We start from the raw sequence: 18,370 nt of genomic DNA, 5'->3' as shown, positions 1-18,370 counted from the left end.
GAGGCTAGAAGCCCCTAGGAGACTAGCTTCCGGGTGTGCCTGGGAGGGTGCTTCCAGAAAAACCTGGACAGAGGTGGGAAGACCCACCCTGAACATGGTTGGTGCCTTTTCAAGTGTGAGAGCCCCAGGCTGAGTGAGAGACCGTGGGCTGAGCGCCAGAATTGTGTCTCTGCTCACTGGCTGTGGGTCTAATGTGACTAGTCCCCTCCAGCGCCTGCCACCATGCCTGCCCTGCTGTGACTGACTCTGCCCTCAAGCACAGCCCAAAGAAACCCCTCTTCCCTTAAGACATTTCTTACCAAATAACCTGTCACCATAACCAGGGAATAACTAAGGCACGGCCTGCTCCTGGCCTTATTCATGTGGGTCCTGAGAGAAAAATCAAGCTGCCAGAATGAAAATGGCATTTCTCCTGTCAGCCCCACAAGAAACGCTAATGAGGAAAGGATTCTTCTACGTGACTGACAGTTGCTGTGGGAAAAGACTCTGCCATGCCCTAAGCGCGCACCCGCGGCTCCACACAGACAACAATTTGGCTAATGTCTTCCACCTCTCTCTGAAGCCTCTTTCCTTATTAGTCACAGTAGCCAAGGTTACTGTTTCAAAGTAACCAATGTTGTACATCTTTGGTTTTTTTGTTTTTCGGGGTTTTTGTTGTTGTTGTTGTTGTTAGTTTGTTTGTTTTGTTTTTTGAGACAGGGTCTCTCTGTGTAGCCTTGGCTGTCCTGGACTCGCTTTGTAGACCAGGCTGGCCTCGAACTCACAGCAATCCGCCTGCCTCTGCCTCCCAAGTGCTGGGATTTTAGGTGTGAGCCAGTATATCTTTGTTTTATCTATTGTTGAAGGAGTTGTTGTTGTCATCCTCATCCTCATCCTCATCCTCATCATCATCATCCTCATCATCATCTTGGCCATTGGGACATAGTCCCCAGTATCAAGTATAAGAGGCTGAGTTACACTGCCAGTCCCACACTCCTTATTTTTGCCTTTAAAAATTCCCGTTGTTTCAATCTTTTCTAACGTGGGCATTATTTACTATGATCTGTGTATTCTCTTATGGTTTTGGTTGTGAACCTAATCTTTACTGATTGCGCCCTTATCCGTGTCTTCTCATGGCCTTGTTCTACTATTCCTAAATCAGCAGTAGTACTTGGAGAGACACTGGCTACTGTTTTGTCTTAATGACGTTTGAGACACAGTTTGGCTATGGTGTCCAGGCTGGCCACGGACCCCAGCCATCCTCCTGCCTCAGGCTTCCTAGTACCCAGGATTATAGGTATGGCTCATCATGCCTGGCCAATAATTTTCTTATTTAGGCCAACGATGCTGAAGACATACGATATAAACACCTGTAAAACATTAGAGAGTCAAACTTGCTTATAACTCCGTTAAGCGGTGAGAACCGCCCACACCCATGGGAGGTGGTTTCAGCCTAGTGCTGGGCGGGGGCTGTGGAGGCTGCATTTGGAGGACTGTGGTTTCTGAGGGGCCACCTGCTCCTAAGGCTGCTAAAAAGGTTCTCTCTATACCCCTATGTGTGAAAAGAGGAGTTACTATTCCGTGTGTGGTCCTGGAAGGAGGGTTCTTCATGGGGCACAAAGGAACATGGGAAGTCAGAGGTCCTGGGGACCTCTGCTGGGGAAGGGACAATGTGAGGAAGCCCACCTGTGGCTACACATGCCTTGTCTGTGTATTTTTTAATAGCTTATTAAAACAGGACACACATACCCCCTACGGTGTGCCCATTTCAAGTGTACAATCCAATTGTTTGGAGTGTACTCACGGACCTGGGCAGCCATCTGCACAGCTGATGGCAGGGTACTGTCATTCCAACGAAGAGAAACCTTATATTCTGAGCCTGTCACTTCTCTAGTCCCCAACCCATCCCGTGCCCCTGGTAAGCACGTCTCCAGTTTCTGCGGGCATGCACTATTATGTTTCAGAAAATCTACACTGCACTTTAATAGCCATAGCTCTGAGTCTTTTGTCTTTTGTCTCAGGAGGAAGAAAGAAGAACTTGGTATCTGTAAACCAATACTGGAGCGATCCCAGCCCAGCACTGTGGCCCCTCAGCATCCGTCTTCCAGGGCTGTGCTCAGTTTGGCATGAACATGAACCTATCCCTGGAGCGAGGGAAAGGAGCTTTCACTGCACACACTATAGTCAGGACCAGTCTGGGGCCACAGAGCAGGAATTGCAAGACAAGGCAGGAAAAAGTCCTTTTGAAAACCACTTGTGCAGGGCTGGAGAGGTGGCTCCGTGGTTAAGAGCAAAGTCTGCTCCTCCAAAGGACCTGGGTTCAATCCCCAGCACCCACATGGCAGCTCATAACTATCTGTAACTCCAGTTCTGAGAGATCTGACACCTACATACCAATGCACATAAAAAAGAAAAATATATATATATATATAAAAGAAAAAGAAGAAGAAAACCACCTGTGTGCACTCTATCTGTCAATATCAGATGGTCAGGGTCTTAATCAGTGTTTATAGAGGCCTTCAGGTTTATTTCTGCTGACAGCTGCCCCTTTAAGCTAAGAACTGGGCCACTACATGCCATTTCCAGAGATTCCAGAGGGCCATCTGTGGGGCTTCCACAGAGAAGTGGGCAATGTAGGGGTACCTGTTCCCTAATGTGGAAGGAAACTGTCTGGCAGGGACCCTCCTGATCTCCCCAGTGCTACCTCCATTCCGAGCCACCTCTGTTTCTTCTTTTATACTCGTTCTTCACTAGGAACTGGTGCCAAACAGATACAGCCTCCCCCCATGGCCAGCCCCTCGCTAACTAGAGACTTGATCACCCCACATCAGATGCTAGCAGAGACCTCAAGGAGAGGCATCCTAGGTGCCATCAGCCAAAGCCATGCCCTGTGAGCACAGACCTCAGCTTCCCACACATTGCCTTCTTTGGGCTGTAAAGGTCTGTGTGGCCCAAAGTCTCTGTGAGAGTGTTTCCTGAGAGTGTGGGTGTGCTGGAGAGCAAGCTTTGCCCATCCTAGTGGGAGGATACTGGTGTGTGTGTGTGTGTGCGTGTGTGTGTGTGTGCGCGCGCGCGTGCGCATTTCTCTCTTTGTCTGTCTGTCTGTCTGTCTCTCTCTCTCTCTGCATGTGAATGTCTCTGTGTGTATTTCTCTTTTTCTGTGTCTGTCTGTCTGTCTCTCTTTCTCTGTCTCTCTCTGTGTCTCTGTCTCTCTGTCTCTGTCTCTGTCTCTCTCTGTGTCTCTGTCTCTGTCTCTCTGTCTCTGTCTCTCTGTCTCTGTCTCTCTGTCTCTGTCTCTGTCTCTGTCTCTGTCTCTGTCTCTCTCTCTCTCTCTCTCTCTCTCTCTCTCTCTCTCTCTCTGTGTGTGTGTGTGTGTGTGTGTGTGTGTGTGTGCATCCCATCATTCCATCCCCATGCCTCCAGACCAAGTATTTAGTCTCTCAACCTGAGGCTCCCTCAGCCCTTGTCCTCAGACCCCTCTTTATTCAGGTGGTGAGACCAGCTTGAATTAAAGCAGGTCACAGATGGCTGAAGATGAGTTCCTCTGAACTCAGGGAGGGACTTTGCATGGTCTCCAGACCCCCAACCCCCACCCCCTTTCCAGAGACTCTCTGTCTCTACCATTAAGTCCACTTCTTTGAGAAGATGGAATACTATCACCTGTTGCCCCAAAGTCACTGAAAGAATAATTCTGCATGATATCATCAGGAGAGCAGCAAGCAGGGGCAGCAGGAAAGATGGCCAACCTGCCCAGGGAACTTTGTAATCAGTCTCCTACCTGACTGCAGCAGGAGGGACCAGAGCACCACTGTTGTTTTCCCTGGGGACAAACGTGCTGGCCTTCACTTTTCTGGGCAGAATTAACTCAGCATGCTCTGTTGTTCACCACGGCTCAGGGCAGATGCCTTGACTCCCCGCAGGTCACAGGACACAGGTGAGGGTGGCTGAATGTGAGTCCCCACCAGCCCTGCCTTTTTGCACTTTCCCAGCCCAGTGACTCAGCTGATCCTTTGTGTGCACAGGGTAGCTTTCACCCTGGACTTCAGACAGCAAACTAAGTCATGGTGACAGTGACCCAGAGGGCCCAGTGCTGGAGCTCCATCTAAAAACACAGAATCAGGCCAAAGAGCATAAGGGTGACTCACCCCAGCCTTGGTCCAGTTCTTCCCCCTTAGGCAGAGTTTTGTTTACCCATGGGTGACTGCAGCCCGAAAGTGTAAACAGAAAGTTTAGAAATAATTCTTAATTTAAAACTGTGTGCTGGAGCTGGGAGGTGGGTGGTAGTGGTGGCAGTGGTAGCAGCAGCAGCGGCGGCAGCAGTGGCGGCAGCAGCAAATGCCTTTAATCCCAGCATTCAGGAGGCAGAGGCAAGTGTATCACTGTGAGTTCGAGGCCAGCCTGGTCTACAAAGCAAGTCCAGGACAGCCAAGGCCTCACAGAGAAACCCTGTCCCGAAACAAACAAAAACAAAAACAAAAAACCCGAACAACAGCAGCAAACAAACAAAAACAAAAAACAAAACACTGTGTGCTGGGCTGACAGGATGGCACAACAAGTAAAAGTATTTGCTGCTAAACCTGATCGCCTAAGCTTGACCTCGGGTGTCCACACTCTGGATAGAAAGAATGACTCTGGAAAGTTGCTCTTTTTCACATTCCCTCCCTCCCAAAAGACCCCACAAGCTCTGATTGTGAGTGGCTGCATCTCCCACTGCTCTGCTCCACCCCAGCCAGGTTGTAAGTTATTCTTTTGTACAATGTATCTAGGATGTATACCCGATGTGTCCACTATCTAAGAGCCCCCTCAGGTTATCACAAAGATGTGCTTGAATTCACATAACCCTATTTCACTTCACAATGGGCCCAAAGCTTGGCCGGGATGCTGGAATATTTCACGGTACACTGCTGTCAATGTGCACTTTAATTATTAGTCATTGTCAACCTCTCATTGGGCCTAATTTAAGCTCTGCTTTATCAGCAGCAGGGTTGTACAAGACCGTATGGTACATCGCAGGTCTCAGAGCTGTCTTCGTATTAAGGCACCTATGTGGTGGGGTACCCAAAAAGCTCAAGAATAGAGTGGGGTGGGGTGGGGTGTGGGTGGCACAAAGCAACAGATCCAAAGAGCAATTTGAAGGCCCTGCCTCTTACAGTCTAATCCAGGTAGAAGAACATTAGAATTATCAGGACAGAATTATACTTTGCTCAAGGTGCCTTGGAGTCACTGGGCCTCAGACTATAAAGCAGGACTCCCTGCAACGTCTCAGCCCACTGCCCACCTCTAACCACCACTGTTAATTAATTGCAGGTAATAAGGGTACACACACAAAAATTTTTTTTTCTCTGATTAGCCTCAAGTAGCCGTTGGCATTGCCCTTCCTCAGGTTGAGTTTGCTAATGTCTGCGGATCAACAGTTCAGACAAATCCACTATTCATGGACCTTTTCAAACAGACAAACCCCAACACTTATTTAAGGTAAGAATCAGCAAAGGGAAGTGCCCAGCTCCACGTTTTGTGAAGATTACAATTCATGGCCCAAGATTGCATTTCTGTTGCTGAGAATGCTGCACGTCCCCTCCCTAGCTTGTTACCACAGTGTGTTTACAGTCTGAAGCTTTCATACCAGCCCTGGACCTCAGAACACTGATAACCAGGAGCCCAGGTACTGTGGCCTCCAAGGAGTCTCTTTTCCTCTCCACTGAGAGGATACTAAACAATGCTTTCCCTGGTGGTGGGTACTGCAGTCTGGAAGGGGCACAGCCTGGGGTCCGATCAGTTAGAGCTGGTACCCACTGACTGTGGGTATATCTTTGCACGCACCCCTCCCCTGGGACTGAGCACTTGAGATACCCACCATCCAGCACAGGGTAGACTTGGCTCCTGCTTCATTTTGAGACTCAGGTAAGGGGGATTCCAGCACTCCAGTGCATACTAGAGGTGACTGCATAAAGAGTAAAGGTGTGTGTTTAGTCTAGGGAAGGTAGGATTACTGATGCCGTTCACTGCAGTGAAGGACACCTCAGGGAGGTCTCATCATCAGCTCAGGTGGCCATGGGCACCTCCACTGTGACACTTCACCTGGGTTCTGACCTCTCAGGAGAGGTCAGTTCCAGAAAGCCCAGTTCCTGGAAGACCTGACCATGAGTCCCCTAGAAGATGTGATATGCCAGTGTCGCTAAGTGCCAGGCAGCATGCCATGTGGTCTAGGTAGCATGGTAGCACACTTGGTGACACAGGAAGGATGCTGCCTGGCTTTCCTCCAGAGCTTCCGTGTCACGGCACCCCAAACGGCAACTCTGACACACCTGGCTTTAGAGGTAGGGGAATCTTGGGGGGTACAGTGGGGGGGGGTTAGTATGTTCTCTTTCTTTGGTGGTGCCATTTGCAGCTCTACCATAGCAGCTGCGGGGCGCAGGTTAAGCTGTGGATCCCTCTGAGCCTTTGTCATCTAGAAGGTGGGGATCAACCTATGGGACTGAATGGCTCTGAGCAGGTGCTCCACCAAACTGGGCTCCCTTTCCTTTCCCCCAATTCACTGTGTGGGACCCCCAGAGCCAAACACTCTACAGCAGCCTGTGTGCACAGGATGGAGGTGAGAGAGTATCCAGTGGGGACATCTGTGTCCTAGGGCACCCACTGTCCTGCCCATGTGCCCTCACCAAAGCTGTACTGCAGAAGGATCAAGCCAAGCCCAGCACATGTAGGCTTGTGACCCTCCATGCTCTGTCAGCCATGTCCTAGGGGTGCCTGCCTTTGCTGTTAGCTCAGAGAAGTCGTGTTCTCATCATCAGGGGTCCCACTGATGTCTACCTTGTATTGAATAGCCACAGTGATGTCTTCTGTGTGGCCTCTTTCTGTTGCGCTAGCGAACATTCTAACCTCTTCAAAATACCAAGGATTAGGGGAATATCAGGAAAGACTCTGACACAAAACAAAAAGCAAGTCCCGAGTTCCTTTTTATCGGTCTTGCTCCTGAAACTGGAGCTAATTGCTCTTGTACAGAAGGTGTTGTTCTCCAAGTAGTTTTTTTGTTTGTTTTGTTTTCCAATAAGAAAAACACTGTGCCCAGAGAACTGGCAGAGCTGTGGGTGTGGCTCTGTGCAGATGTCCCTAGCACCTGTGAGATGTGTTGATGCCTAGGGCTACACAAGCTACAAGAAACCATGGTTTTTTTTTTTCTTGGAATTATGGTAGCCTCCCCACGGAAATGATTGGTTGCTTAGTTTAAAAAAAAAAAAAAAAAAGCAAAACCAACCCAGCTGGATATATATGTTACAATATTTTCAATGATGGGCTCAGGACATGGCTCAGCAGAGCATCAGCTATTCTTTCAGAAGATGAGGACTACGTTCCCAGCACTCACATGTGATTCCAATTCTAGTGTCAGGGGACCTTGGCATTTGGTGGTATTGTACATATGAAGTACACAGACACACATGCAGGTAAAATACCCAGGTTCATAAAAACACAACAATAACAAAAGCTAGAAAACAGAAAACCATAGTAACTGGAGGACAATGTCATTTACTGGAAACTCAGTGAGCAACCAAGTCCTCATGAGAAGAATTAAGGCTATACATATAGACATATTTTAAAGTTAGGTGCTGTATGGATCTCACCTTGGTGCCAGACTTCTTGTCCAGCATATATGCTGTGTTCCACCCTCAGTGCCACAGATAAAGCATTGTGCTTAGTATTAGTAGCCTTCATACCATTCAAATAAGATATAAACAAACGCATGTATTACCTACTCAAACATAAATTTTAATTTTCCATTTTTAAACCATGAAAAGCTTTACTGAGAATCTGTTTCAACCACGCCAGGTGTCTGGTGCCTTCATAGCACCCGAGTCTCATACAATAAGCTCCAGCGGGCGTGACCAGTGTGACTGGGGCATTGCTATGTGGCTTCCTTCTGTTTGTGAAGTCCATGGAACAAAGATCAGTCTGGAAATCTATGGGCATCAATCTGATAGCCAGCGGGCCAGTGACTATGTAAACTCAGGGAGACACAGCTGTTAGGGTAGGGTAGAGTAGGGAGTTGGGCAAGAGGTCATTGGAGAACTAGTGTCAAAGAGGGGTGTAATTTGCACGCAAGTGACCCCACTGCCGCCTCTCTGGATGACAGAGATGTGTGTGTGTCTATTCTAGACTTCCTGAGGGTCTTTTTTTTTAAGGTTTATTTATTATGTATACAATATGCATCAGATCACATTATAGATGGTTATGAGCCACCATGTGGTTGCTGGGAATCGAACTCAGGACCTCTGGAAGAGCAGATGGTGCTCTTAACCGATGAGCCATCTCTCCAGGCCCCTTCCCTGTGGGTCTTACCATTTATACCTGCCCAGCAGCTTGCATTCCCAGATGTCTCCCAATCACCAATGCATGTGGCATTGAACTGGGTGACCCTGTCCCCCTAGGCTTTGTCTTCTTCTGGGGTTTCCACTCTGCCACATGCCATTACCCACCGGCCCCTGTCAGGTTTCCAAAACAGGTTCCCTGTTAACCCTTCCTTATCCCACGGACACGTCTGTGAGTTCCAAAGCTTCTCTTCCAATGCGTAACTATCAAGTCTATTTCTGCCATCTCTCCCTGGGACTGTGGCCAGGCCCCCCGACTGAACTCTCCCACTCTAAACTCTGCAGTACCTCGGGTCTCTTATGCAAATTTGACTTTGTCTTCCTCTGTCTCTGTCTCTGTGTCTCTGTCTCTCTCTCTCTTTCAGAGAGAGAGAGAACTTGCCATGGCTCCAAGACAAAGCAGAGCTGATTGATGGGGCTGTCAGTGTACAGGCAACTCCACTGGCCTGCTCTCAGGGACCTGGAGCTGCTCATGTCCTGACCTGCCACTGTTGCCAGGCACACCAGCTAAGTGCTTAGATAAAAGCCACCCACATCTCTCTCTCTCTCTCTCTCTCTCTCTCTCTCTCTCTCTCTCTCTCTCTCTGTTCTTGGGATTCCCTCTTTCTGTGTCCTGCATGCATCCCCTCTCTCCCTCCCTGACCCTTCTCTCTACCCTCGTGGCTCTCTTCTCAGTCTGTCTGTCTGTCTGTCTGTCTGTCTGTCTACACGTCCACCTGTCAGCCTCTAGCCCTTTCCCAGGTCACCACTTCCCCCCAATAAGCCTCTTTTACACCAGATCTATTGCATGGCATAATTTCTCAGCAGTACACCTTGGTTCGGCCTGGCAAAGGTACCCCTTCGCCCCATTATATTTCATAACAAGGATCTTCAAAGCCTGGGTGGTCTGAAGACCCACCTCCCCCTGCATGAGCTTGTGCCACACACCCTAACCATCCGGGTTTGGTTTTGTGCTCAGCAACCTCTCCAGTCCCCAAGCTCTGAGGGTGTGGGTCACTCCCACATGCTTCATGTCTGTACTTAGTCCCTCACACCGTGGCCTGGGCCTCTCTCACTGTAAGCAAGCTACTTCAGTTCCCTTCTGTGTTCTCAGACCCTGGCACTTACTGGTTATTCAATATTGACTGAATGAAATTTAACAGTTCTCTGGATGATAAAGTAGACCATAGAAGTTTTTTTTTTTTTTTTAAATGAAAACGACCTTAAATTCCCCCTAAACAAGAGCATGCAGTTTACTTCTCAGCATACTCTGGAAGGTTGAAGGATTGAGAATTATTGAAAGGGTGGAGGAAGAGTGGAGGATAGAGTGGGGTCAGAGGGCACTCACTGCAAGCCTCAGGGGTCAAAGGGCACTAACTGCAAGTCTCACAGATTGGGTCAGCCAACTGCCCTTGGAGTGAAGCCTGTTTTCTTTGCCCCAGCAAGTGCTCAATCAGACACAACTCTGAAATCACCCTCAAGTACCAGCTAATAGTGACTCAGCACATGTGGTCTTCACAAGGTAAATTACAGGCCTGGATGGATAGTTGGGGGTTTTCCAGAACAAAGGCCAACCAAGGAAGTGCACAGAGCCCTGCCAGTGTTGGCAGCAGGCCCTGGATCTGACTAGACAGGATGAGTGCTTCCTCAGAAAGGCTGTGTGAGATTTCCGGGTGGTGACTTGGGCCCCTGGCAGCTCCTCTTGGGGGCATCCACCCTTTGGCTTGGGAATTGTGGGGATGAGGCGGGCGAGGGAAAACCATTCACCTGCTGCCAGGCCAGAGGGAGAGTGAGGTCTGGCCTCCTCTAGGCCCTAGATCTGACTGGCCCTGGCAATGCCATCTATCTCCCTTCCTGGAGGGACAAGGAAACTCTCAACAGGAAAAGGAAAGCCTTTGACCCACCTGAATTCCAGTCAGCCTGCCACACTGGAGAGGGGTGCTGGAGACTTTGCTGACAACTCCCAGCTCACCACTCCAGGTTTAAGGCTGGTCAGTGATAAGATAGATAAGAGGGGTTTCCTCAGACCGTACATGTCAATGGCCTGTCTTTCCTCCCTCAGTCTACTGTCCCTGTGCTGTGGTGGCTCGGCTATGGCGGATGCTCTGTATTGAGTGTAATGTCTTGTTTCTCTCTGAGCACAGCCTTGGAGCTGAGCACGGGACAACAGGCCAGAGTCATCAAGCAAGAGAAGGAAGGGTGCTTGAAGGCAACATAGAAGAGAAAGAATGGAACAGTGTGAGGAGAGCCCTAACAGGGAGCTGTGGAAGGTTGCATAGCCACAGGTCAGCAGCGATGGCCAGGAAATTCACGATACAGAGGTGCTCTCTGCTGAAGCACACCAGCCCAGCTGGAGGCCAGGCCTTCAGTGTTGCCTCTGTACCTTCCTAAGGACAGGGACTGTCCTCCAGGCTTCAGTCTGACCAGCACCACAGAGGAGCTGGCTAGGGAGGGTAGGGGGCACATGGGTGGGTGGGCAAGCCCTGAATGCCTTTAGAGGGGGAATGGGGGTTTCCAGTGTGGGAAAGCCACATCAATGTATTGATTCAACACCGTGTATAAGCTCTAAATTTAGAGAGGAGGCTGGGAGTCCAGCTCATGAGTTAGTTAGGAATTGTTACTTCCCTGGGTGTCAGGGAAAGGTCCCAGGGTGACGTCCTGAGATCTCATTAACAACAGCCTCTTGACTCCATCTTATGGGCTCCCAAACAAACATAGTCCAGAAACAAATATTTTTTGGTATTGAGGATGAATCCCAGGGCCTCACTCCTGTAGGCTCACGCTCTACCGCCAAGAGAGCCCAGCTCTGTGTTCACTTATTTCCCCCAAAGCCCCCACACAGGTTTTTAAGTCCTATAACGAGGGACAGGCAGGAGATGCCACATTGCCAGGGTAGTGAGCTGAGGCTTTGGAGTTTCACCAGAGCCCTCTCCCATCTCCAGCTCTGCCAACCAAAATAGGAGCTGTCAAGCTTTCCACTGGCGTAGAACGTCTAGGAACACATCTCTCCCTCCAGCCTCTTATGGAGGAAGCTTAGCCCATGTGCTAGGATGACAGATGTCCACATCGAGGTAGCAGGAGTGGACGACCCAGCACCCCGATCTTCCTTCCTCCACAAGCCACTCTCTGTGCTTTGTCCTCACTGCACCCAGCTTTTCCTCGTGGACTGGAAGCTTCCTCACCAGCAGGTGACAGGGTTACCTCGAGCCTCGAGCCCGGGGGTCTTTTGAGTAACGCAATCCACCTCCCTTGCTGCTTGGATGCAGGGTGAACTTCCTGCATAGCCCCCTGAGGTCTGGCCAGCCTCCCAGCACTGCTCTCTGGCTTGGTTCATTTTAGGCTGAATTTGCCTGTAGTCATGTCTAGGTTGCAAAAAAAAAAAAAGAGAATCAAGTCTCCAATGGGTACAAGTCAGGGGTTTGGGCATGTGGGGAGAGAGCTGGTTGGGGCTCAATGGCATTTGCCTAGCTTTTGGGATGCCCTGGGCTCAATCCTCAGTACTGGGAAGAAAAGAAAAATCCCTAGGTCACCTCTATTGTTTAGGTGCCCCACCCCATCATCTTCTCCTCCTTGTGTACGGGCTCTCAGAGCACAGGACACAGGCTGAGAGGCTCATGGGAAGAGAGCAGAGCCACTTTCCCCACTGCGTGCCTCTTCACCTTCCATTTTCTGTGTGTTTCTGCTTTCTCAGAAGGACAAGCTCATTGGACCGTGGGTCTGCCGGAGGCAGGCAAGCTGTAAGGGGCAAAGCATAGCACCCTGGATAGGCAGAGGGGACCACTCCCCTAAACTGCCCTGCCATTCCCAGGCTCATAGGTCCAGAGACCTGTGGTCGGACTTCCTTATATTTTAAAAAGATTTACAAAACAAACTGTCCAAGGACAGTAGAGTTGCTTACAATTGAGACAAAGGAGGGGTCTCTAGGTTTCCACACACAGTGTCATCTTACAATGTATATAAAGCCAAGGAACAAAGGTAAAACAGGTACATTTACCTGTGAGCATATAAACTGATGACACCATGGGTAAGTGGAGGGTTTTTTTTGGTTTTTGGTTTTTTTGTTTGTTTGTTTTTTTGTTTTTTGTGTTTTTTTTTTTTTTTTTTTTTTTTTTTTTTTGTAGATTTGAAGGAGAGAACAGCTGGAGGCATCTGGAAGAGTCCAGAACTGGGAGAGAAAGCAGTAGACTGGACATGGCCAGCAGACTGGACCAGGCCGTGAGATAAACAGGAGGAAAGGGGCACACAGGGTGTGGGGAGAGATCCGGGGGAGGTGACCAAGAGGGGTACACAGCTGAATAGCGGGGCTATAAGGAGAATGAATAGCGAAGGGGAGGGAAACCCATGAGGTGGAGTTTAGGGCAGGGGAGGAGGTGAAAAGAGGCCGGTACTTGTGATACTAAGAGTGCCTGGAGGTCAACGTGCACTTTGGCGTGCTAATAGGCCCACGAATGGCCATTTGTCCCTTGTGATAAGGAAACAGAAGTGGAGGGGAACCATTGGCTTTTGTCTAACTGCCAGAATTTGGGGAAATGGAATTCCCTTCGGACCTGACAGTGAGACAGGCAGGTAGTGCTTCCAGACGATAGAAAGACAAGAAAAAAGACACCAGGAGATGGAGGAGCCCCTGGCCCCCAGGATCGGGGTAAATCACTTACAAAGAATTTTCAAGCTGCCTGCAAGGGACTCTAAGTCTTAGAGAAAACCTTACAAATAAACCTGAACCATGTTTAACAGTCAAAACTCACGTCTCCAATTCCTTGTGACATATAGTAAGAATTACTTTGACATTTCTTGACCTGCTTTTAAAAAAAAAACAACCCAATACTCCTTTCTTATCAGCAAACAGGTGTACGATGACCCTCATAAACCACTCTGTAATCTCGGTTGCTAAATAAAGTTTTAGATAAAGGCAGGTATGCTAAAACATGTCTAATTTTCTAAATCCTTCTAACAAGGAGACTTCAAAAGCTACCAAGGGACCTACGTTGGGCCCTCCCTTGAGGCAGTCACACTCAGGAGGGCACCATTAGTGCACTATGGCATCTTCCTCTGCCCTTCACCATCAAGGAACAGAAATAACTTAGTGACAAGAGAGACTACAGTGGCAGCTGGGCCTAGATCGTCATGGCGGGAAGCATGGCGGGAAGCATGGCAGCATGCAGGCAGACACGGTGCTGGAGAGGAGCTGAGAGCTCTACATCTGGATCTGCAGGTACCAGGAAGAGACTGTGACACTAGACCCGGCTTGAGCACCTGAGACCTCAAAGCCCACCCCCAGTGACACACCTCCTCCAACAAGACCACACCTCCTAATTGTTCCACTCCCTGAGCCAATGGGGGCCATTTTCTTTCAAACTACCTCCTCCCCCCCACTGCTCTTGCTCCCAGCTACAAGCGGTCTCAGGCGGGGCTAGAGTCGGGTGATGACAGTGTAGAGGGGGTAGGAGAACTGCAGCTACCTGCAGATTTTGAGCAGCTGTCATCCACGGTAAGCTGGGACTCATCCGTGACGAAGCTGTCCTGAGTCACGCTCACTGCTGTAGGGAGTCCCTCACTCATGGCCCTGTAAGCCCGATCAACTCATGGGTTTATCACGTGGTTCTTCTGTGGAAGCATTTGTCATCTCACCAGTAAAAGTCACACAAATGTCCTTTTCTTAAAGTTGGTCTCTCTCTCTCTCTCTCTCTCTCTCTCTCTCTCTCTCTCTCTCTCTCTTTTGAGACAAGGTTTTTCTGTGAATATCTGGTTGTCTGGTATTCACTTTGTAGACCAGGCTGGCCTTGAACTCACAGAGATCTGTTTGCCTTTGCCTCCCAAGTGCTGGGATTAGAGGCATGCGCCACAACCACAGGCTAAAAGCTCTTTTTCTTCTTTCTTTCTTTCTTTCTTTCTTTCTTTCTTTCTTTCTTTCTTTCTGTGTGTGTGTTTTGAGACAGGGTTTCTCTGTGTAGCCTTGGCTATCCTAGACTCACTTTGTAGACCAGGCTGGCCTCGAACTCACAGTGATCTGCCTGCCTCTACCTCTGGAGAAAGCTCTTTTTGTTAATAAACTTCACCTGTGCTTCATACTGACTTACCCTAGAATTCTTTTCTGCACCCTAGGTCAAGATCCTGGCTGTACGTGAATAGAGGTTTATAGGGAAAGCCCCAGGCTGCACAGCCCCAGTGCTGAGCTGTGCCCTCGTTGCCGCTGAAAACCTGACTCCTGCGCAATCACCTCATGGAATACCATACCCCTGAGAAACAAAGGCATTTCCCTCTGTTCTAAAGAGCACTTAAAGTTCAGGGAGGATGTTTGCTCAAGATGGTCCAACCACTAAGTGCCAAAGACACATCCACCATGGGTCACTGCTCACCAGCCTCTTGGCTGCTGAGGGCAGCAAAAACTCCTACTTCTTACTCAGAAACAAGGCTTTTTGTTTGTTGGCTGGTGGACTAGAGACTTTTCTGTACAGACTTTTTAATAACACAGCTGAAACACCCCCCCTTTTCCCCCCTAAAGTGGGCTCCCCAGGCCTTGGAAGAATGCACAGGGTGTGGCTTTGCAGTGGCTTGGGTCCATAGGAAAGTGGGGACGATCCACGGGCCGCAAAGGGAGGACAAGCATTGGGCCAGGAGTCAAGATACCACCCCAGGCCTGTGAGGGTGGGAAGGAGCATGCCGGCCAGTCTGAGAGTCAAACAGTTGCTCTCTGGGGAGAAGGCGTGTACTGTGATTTTCCTCAATAAAAACCAACACACCCCAGTAGTGGGGCAAGTTGCTCCTTTGAACCAGTTTGTGCAATTGGTTATGTAACAGGTGGAGACCCAGGCTCCCCCCCACCCCCACCATTCCCTGGGCACCGCCATGCAGAAGGTTCTCAGGGGAACCTTTCCCAGTCTTATCAACACAGCACACTGGAGACTCTGCCATGACACTAGCTTGGCCTGAAGACCACCTGCAGGTGACCCAGAAGGTCAGTGGGTCTGAGCAGTGGTCCTCCTGCCTCTAATCTCGTCCTTGACCTCTGTTGTCCCCCACACCCTCCAACCAGGCTGTGTTCCCGTGCTTTCGGTTTCAGAACAAGACTTATGAAATAGAACTCAGGAGGCCCTTTTAAGTATCCAAGCCTAGGCCAGAATGCCGGAGGGGGGGGGGGCGCACTGTGGAAGGGAGGAGGAGGAATGCTGCTCACAGTGCAGGGGATTTTGTGGGCAGTAGGTAGGCACTGGACCCCAGGGGTCTGATGGAGGTGCTCGCCCTCTCACTAAAGACCCCTCCCTCAGCTCACCATGTACCTCCCAGTCACTACATATGGGGCCGCAAGTGTATGTAAGGCACAGCCAAAAGGCAGGTGCAGTCACACCGGAAAACATGGTGGTGTATTACCGAGGGTACTGAAGTTAACACAGCCGACTGGCTGAACAGTGAAGAGTTTAGGGGGAATCTTGTTTTCTTGAAATCTGGGGCATCAGAAAGCTTGGGGCCTTCTCACATAAAAGCTATCCACATCAGGCACATTCCTGTCTCAGGACCTTTGCATGTTCGCTCCTCAGCCGAGTACAGCCGGACGCCAATTAGTGACACACAATTCTGACTCTTTGGGAGTGTTCAAAGTGTTGCCTCAGTGAGGCCTTCACTTTCTGCTCAACATTCCTTCCCCTTCACCCCCCTTGGTTTCTCTTCTGTGTAGCCTTGGCTGTCCTGTATTACTTTGTAGATAGACCAGACTGTCCTTGAAATCACAGCGATCCATCTGCCTCTGCCTGCGGAGTGCTGGGATTAAAGGCGTGTGCCACCGTGCCCGGCTATCTTTCTATTTCCCACAGCACACTAACATAATTATATTTTACAAATATATACTCATTTATTTTGTGGTGCTGGGGAATCCGACCTGGGAGCCTTGAAGTTTGTTTGTTGTCTGTCTAAGAAGACACGGGTCCCATGAAAGCAGGCTCCAGCCTGCCACCTCCAGGGCAGGGGGCAGTGTCCGAACAGTCTGTCCCTGTCCCTAAGAACAGCCCCATTGGAGATACTTCTTCAGGGACACAGAAAGCCATCACGTGGCCCTCCTCGTGTGAGTATTTGGGAATGGAAACTGTTTGCTGAACACGCCCATGTTTTTTGCTTTCCCCCCCTCTTAGTCTTCTGCTACGTCAGACCAGGCACAGCCAGGGAAAGGCTTCACTTGAGGAAGGAAGCCACTATCACACTAAAAAACAACGTGAGCCTCTGCGGCACTGTTAAAAAAAAAAAAAAAAAAAAAAAAAAGAACGATCACTCGAATTGGAGGCCAAGAAGCAAATGTCTGAGCTCTGCAGCCCTCGCCAGCAGTGGCAGAGTGCTAGCAAAGGCGCCATCCTAAGGCTGACCTGCACACGCATGCACTGGATCTCCCCACCTCCTGCCCGATCCTCGCAACCCAGCTCTGGTGAGGCAGTCCTGCTTCCTGAAGTTTAAACTGCGGGAGGTGCCGACTGGAGGAGTTAAAATTCAGAGTCACTACTTGGCTACTGCGCCCCGACCCCCACCCCCACCCCACCCCGCTACCCGGACTGTCAGGTGCCAGGGCAAGCGGCGAGTCAGAGGGCTGAAGAGAGGCGTGGTCGGGCCTAGCACCCATCCCTTGCTTCCGAGGCGCACCAGGACTGTCCAGGGAGAGGGAGGGGGAGGGGGCGTCGGATGCGGGACAGAGAGGCAAGGCCCACAAGGCAAGCCGGGATCGGCCTTGGGATAGCTGGAAGAGCATTTAGCTGAGGGAGCTACACGCAGCCCTGGCTACTCTCGCGCTGGGGTGCCGCCGCTGTCCCCGGAGCTTACAGTCAGGATCGCGCTCGCGCTCCAGCGCTCCAGCGGCGGCAGGTGTGCGGTTCCTCCTCGCCCCAACTCCTCTCGAGCCTCTCTGCTGGGCGCTGAGTGGTGGAGACCCCAGCTGCCCTTTAGCCCCGCCCCTACTAGCCCCGCCCCCTCGGCCCCACCCGCGGGTTGCCTAGCTAACACTGGCTTACTTGCACTCCGATCTAAGGTTTCACCTAGTCTGGCAAAGTCTGCTGTTCTGGCAGTTTAAAGCCTGTGAAGTCTAAACACAAAAGCCCGAGCTGGCCTGGTGCTCCTGCCTTCCTCTCGCCTTTCCAGCAATTCGTTGTAATTATTACATAAACGAATTGGTCAGTGAAAAGATGTTCAAAGAGAAAACCAAGTGGGGTGCTTGCCTCGCACGAGCAAGGCCCTGGGCTTCATCTTCAGAGCCACAAATAAAGAATGAAGCGTGGCTATAAACACAAACAACTTAAGTCTGTCTTTAAGCACACAGATGTGAGGCTTGCTGGTGTGATGCCCACGAGGCATGGACACCAAGCAAAGGCCAGTCCAGGGAGGAAGGAGACGGCGGTCAAGCAGAAAGCATGGGCCAACCGCAGATCCTGGCACCCTCGGGGCTAACCTGCTCTCCTTTAGCCGGCCTAGCCAGTCATTTACTGCTCTCCTGACTAGCCAGCAGCCTTCGCATGCTTCAGCCAGCAAACTGACAGGATGACAGGGTGCACCGCTGCGAGGGCCTAGCAGGGCCTGCTGTGGGCGTCAGGATGATCACCTTGCACACGTTTGAGGGTAGGGGGGTCCACATTTTCACCTTCCACCCTTGATCTCCAGCCTCTCTCGCTGCTCCTCACGGCCCAAGCCTTCTCCTTTCAAACAGAGGGCCAATTTCTCTCCAGTGAACTCAGGAACAGGTTAGTCCTCTATCCAAACCTGGAATTTCCTGGCCTGTCAGCTCTACCCGGCTACGCATTCCCTCTCACACACCTGTGGTCCTCCTTCTCCACAGGGTGCAGCCCTGGAACGTTCCCTAGCTGCCCTCTAATCGCTCCCACGGGAACTCTGCCTCTTAGCAGTCACCAAAGCAGGTAAATTATTATTCCTAAAAAAAAGTGAGAACGGAAACACTGGGCAGTGGTGATACCTTCCCAACACCCAAGAAGCAGAGGCAGGTAGATCTCCAAGTTGGAGGGCAGCCTGGTCTACAGAGGGAGTTTCAGGAGAGCCAGGGCTACACCGAGAAACCCTTTCTT

General features: G+C 50.4%; 1 protein-coding gene and 1 long non-coding RNA gene across 4 annotated transcripts in view; one reads left to right on the top strand and one right to left on the bottom strand.

Annotated features, from left to right (window-relative positions):
* The window catches only part of EPHX1 (epoxide hydrolase 1), a 43,889-nt gene extending 26,639 nt beyond the window's left edge, over positions 1-17,250 (bottom strand). For 2 of the 3 annotated variants that reach the window (XM_084793889.1, XM_084793887.1), the window contains exon 1: positions 17,121-17,250. The gene's annotated coding sequence lies outside the window, so the exon portion shown is untranslated. Of the gene's footprint in view, positions 1-3,757; positions 3,940-17,120 lie in introns of those variants that run through there. The other variant, XM_084793888.1, reaches the window with a different exon arrangement.
* On the top strand, positions 9,032-13,748 carry LOC311604294. The gene is made up of 3 exons (XR_014781432.1): positions 9,032-9,843; positions 10,466-10,606; positions 12,443-13,748. It is a non-coding gene; the product is annotated as an uncharacterized lncRNA (long non-coding RNA).
* Positions 17,251-18,370: the final 1,120 nt, after the last annotated feature.

The sequence above is a fragment of the Acomys minous genome (genome assembly GCF_964271855.1).
Source record: "Acomys minous genome assembly, chromosome: 1".
Classification (NCBI taxonomy): Eukaryota; Metazoa; Chordata; class Mammalia; order Rodentia; family Muridae; genus Acomys; species Acomys minous.
This window is presented reverse-complemented; position numbering and strand designations above follow the sequence as displayed.